The sequence below is a fragment of the Vigna radiata genome, unplaced genomic scaffold (assembly GCF_000741045.1).
Source record: "Vigna radiata var. radiata cultivar VC1973A unplaced genomic scaffold, Vradiata_ver6 scaffold_427, whole genome shotgun sequence".
Taxonomy (NCBI): domain Eukaryota; kingdom Viridiplantae; phylum Streptophyta; class Magnoliopsida; order Fabales; family Fabaceae; genus Vigna; species Vigna radiata.
In genome coordinates, this window is record NW_014542175.1 from 24,431 (window position 1) to 28,978 (window position 4,548).

Consider the following 4,548-nt stretch of genomic DNA (forward strand, 5'->3'; position numbering starts at 1 on the left):
TTTTCTTTTTCTTTTGCATTGAGCTCTTCTTCATGCTTTTCTTCTTTTCTTTTCTTTTTCTCATGAATTTTTCTTTTCACAACATTTGAGCTCAATGCTTTTCACTTGCTTTTTCAACTTTCCCCCAACAACCCCAAACTTGAACCTTTTTATCACATACAATTAAGATCATCCCAACTCAAGGTAAAGAATTTCAAAACAAGGGTTCACATACTGTTTAAGGCTAAGGTTCAAAAAGGATAAAATATTTTTAAGCATTTTGGGTGAAAATTTAGCTAGAGAAGTGTTTTCAAAAATGGCCTTGATCATATGACATTCACATGCAATTCAATCGATCATCAAGATTAAGGCAATATCATCCATGTTTTCCTACAAACAATACATGCAACAATAAAAACTCTGGAGCTAAAATCTCACACACAATTCATTCATACATCATGCTTAGCATCATGACCACAATCATAAATTCATCACTCATCTATTTCCTGGATATCATCATGCATTACAAATCAATTCTCTTTCATATCAAATAATCATCAAATAGAATCATCATGCACATCAATTAGTCAAACATTTTCAGAACAAGTTATAAAGCCAAGAATACACACCAAAATTAAAATTCAACCTATTCTACGAATTTAAAATGTAAAAGTGTAAGAAGAAATTGTAGGTTGCCTCCTAGTAGCGCTTGTTTAACGTCGCGAGCCTGACCCAAACCTAGTTGGCACTCGTCAGTAAGTGCACTTTCTTCCACCACCCATCAATAGGTGTACCGTCCGGATATCCATCAGTGGATACCAAAAAATTTTAGCATCCCTCAGTAGATGCTACCCAAAAATTGTTCAGAAAATTCAAAAAGTTCAAGTTCCAAAGAAAATAAAACCAAAAACCGAAAAAAGAAAATTGTTCCTAAAAATACAAAATTTTATTCCCAACAAGTTCAGCTCTTCTTCTTCACATTGGGATCTCCATCATCCCACCAGCTCATTTTTCTTCGGTCCACCTTTTTGGTTACTTTTGAATATGGTTTTTGAATCTCCACCATTCCTTTTTCCTTCAACTCCTTTATTATCCATGGCTTCTTTTTAAACCTCACTTTGCTTCCCGGTAGGAGTGAATCTTCTTTTGATTCTGGGTGAATGGTTCTTCTCCCTTTATCCTCAGGTACCTGCAAAACACAACAACTGTCACACTGAAAATTAATACCTGTGGATTTGTCAACCTCTACAGCTTCACTTCTGGCTCTTTTATATTTGACTTTTCTAACTGCCCTCTGTACAGTTTCTTTAGAGCCATAATGCAGTACTCGATCATAATCCTTTAACTTTATTCCTCCATCATGGATACGTATAACCATCTTGGAGGTTCGCATGAACGGTCTTCCCAGGATTAATGATTTTTTCCTTCATTAGCCATATCCACAACTATAAAGTCAATGAAAAACTCCAACTCATCAATCCGCACAATTGCATCCTCTACCATCCCAACAGGTTTCTTCATAGATCCATCTGCTACTGTCAAGATCACCTTGGTAGGCTTCAATTTTACTCCTTTTATCTTCTTGAAATCACTGAGAGGCATCAAGTTAATGCTTGATCCTGAATCAATCAAAGCCTCTCCTAGATCCACATTATTGATAACACAAGGAAGGGTCAAAGCTCCTGAATCCTTTAGTTTCTGTGGATGATTCTTCTTCCTGGGTTTCACCCACTGCTCCTGATTTTCTTCATAGCCTAAATCAAGTAACCTTTCCAGATAGTATTTGATCTTGTCATCACACTCAGGAGTTTGTGAAGATATTAAAGGATTAAGAGGTGCCTCCTTAAGAAGTTGGTGGAGTGACTCTCTAATGTCTTCCTTCTCCTTTTCTCTTTCTGATTTCTTCCTTTCGCTTCTCTTATGTGTGTTACTCATCCTTTCCTCCTCTTCGTCATCGCTGCTGCCAATCTCAATTATTTCTTCTTCTAATCTCCTCTTTCCTCCTGTTGCAACAACTTTGCATTCATCTTTTGGGTTAACATCAGTATTAGCCCGAAATTGATGCTTTTCTGTGGTTTCAACCCTCTTAGACAACTATCCTATTTGTGTGTCTAGTGATCTAAAAGTTGCCTGATCACTTGCTTGTTGAGATTCATAGACCTTAAAAAATTTATCAAACCTGTCAGTCAATTCTCTGACTGTCTTAGTCAAGCTGCTTAATTGCTGCCATAAGGGAGAAGGTTGCTGCCGGAAGTTTCCCCCTTGTCCAGAAGAAGCATGTTGGCTTTGCCCAATACTTAGATGATTTTTCCAACCTTGGTTAGAGTTACCTTGGTTGTAATTTCCCTGTTTGTACTGAAATTGGGCCCCCATATAATTCACGTCCTGCTGCATCTCTTCTGTCAATGCACATTGACCATTAATATGGTCACCCCCACATAAATCGCAAAGTTCTTGTGCCTAGGAAACATTTTTTAGCCCCCTGGGAAGTTCAGAGACCACCTTTAGCAACTTNTCCAATTTCTGACTNAGGAGGTGATTTTGTGCTGCTGCTGCATCTTCAGTGGGGAGATGTAAAAGTCCNCCTTTTTGCGTGCCTCTTTCATTCTGCGACACTTCATTGAGAGCCATCTCTTCAATTAAGTTGTACACCTCATCCTTTGTCTTTCTATTAATATTGCCTCCAGTTGAGGCATCTATCATCATTTTAGACTGAGCGTGCAAACCTCCAAGGAACGCTAGCAAGTATGAAGCTTTATCAAATCCATGAACTGGGGTTGCTCTCAATAATCCTTTGAATCTATCCCATACTTGCCCTAGTGTTTCTTCCATTCCTTGTTTAAATGAAGAGATCTCTAAATTGTTGGACCACTTCTTTCCACGTCCTGAACGTTCCCTCCAGGAAATAATTCAACCAGTCTTTCGCATTTCCTCCCAGTGAGAAAGGAAACAAGCTAAGTCTGATTCTGTCGTCCGTCACTCCAATTATCTTCACAGTGTTGCAAATTTCTCCAAAGACTGTCAAATGCTTGTAAGGATTTTCATTTGACAACCCATGGAATTGGTTGTTCTGGACTAACTGGATAAGTGTCGGACTCATCACCATGCTGGTTGTATTGTCTGTTGGCACTACAATGCTGTTAAAATTCAAGGGGCCAACTATATTAGCTCCGTCCCCTAGAGTGCGTCTGGGAGGAGGTTGATTGGCCATCTCCTCAAGATTTGGTTCAACAGTCTCAGGTGGAGTAACTTCTGGAGAAAGAGATCTTTCACAAAAAGGGCGTCTCTTCCTCCTCTCGTATGGTAAACCTTCTAGCAAAGGTTGTTGGTTTTTCCTGCTTCTAGTATGTATTGTCTCCTGCATGCACAAGAAACACACCCTAAATGATGAAGTCGATTCTGGCGAAGAGCCATAGATCTGGTGCGGATCGAGCTCGGAATCTGACGAAAGATGCAGCGGAAGAACAAAACCCTAGGTTTGTGTGGTTTGACCGATGAAAAAGGCTAGGGTTCGTGGAAGAAGAGGATTTAATCGGTGGAAGTTCGAAATAATCGAAGGAAAAACTGTTTGAACGGTGAAACGAGAGGTTTCACCGATTGAATCGATGGAAGGGAAGGATTCGGGGTTTTGATCGGCCAAATGGAAAGGAATGGTTCGGAGAAGATGAAACTTAGAGGTGGTTCGGTGAGATCAACTTACAGTGCTGATCTGAGATGCGAGGGTGACGATGTGGTTCGGTGGATGACGCTCTGCGAAGGAGATAACACGAGAGCTCTCAGGTTTTCTGGAATGTTAGCGAGAGAGTGAGATGTTGATGTGCTTTGGAGAGGAGACGCTAATGCAAAGAAGGAGAAATGTGGTGGCTGAAGCAGATCAAGCCACGCGGAGGAGTGAGAAATGATGGTGGAAAATGAGAGAATGGTAAGTGTGAGATGGAAGGTGGCTAGAGGAGATCCTTTGGGATTCTCTAGCCTTGACTTTCAAGGTAGAATTGCTCTGGAGTAATTCTCGACAGGAAACAATTCAATTATCTCAAAAGTGATTACAAGATGTGTTAGCATGCCTATATATAGGTCTACGTGTACCACATGCCTAACACATTGTACACATGTCTATTACAAGTAAAAGAAATACTAGACTAAGGACATTGGGCTTGGGCCCAAGTCATCACTAAAAGCACTTTTAAAGAAAATAAGACAAAACGCAATAAAAGAAAAATAAAAACAAAAATAATTACAATCAAGTCAAACTCAATCAATTCACACTACTAGACAAATAAACCTCGAGTCCCCAGCAACAGCGCTAAAAACTTGTTAACGGATTGGCAAGTGTACCAAATCGTACAAGTAATATAAATGGTAAGACCAAGTATCGTTTTCCCAAGAGACTCGTATGGCTTCCTCGTTCGCGTGAATTAAAATAATGAGACTTGAGAAATTAAAATTTATAAATTGGGTTTGAGAGCAAAAATACTAACATGCAAAATAAATGTTGATTCAATTGACAAGTGAAAACAATGGATGGATGGATGTTGTTGGGTACTAACAATTTCATCTATTCCACTCTCT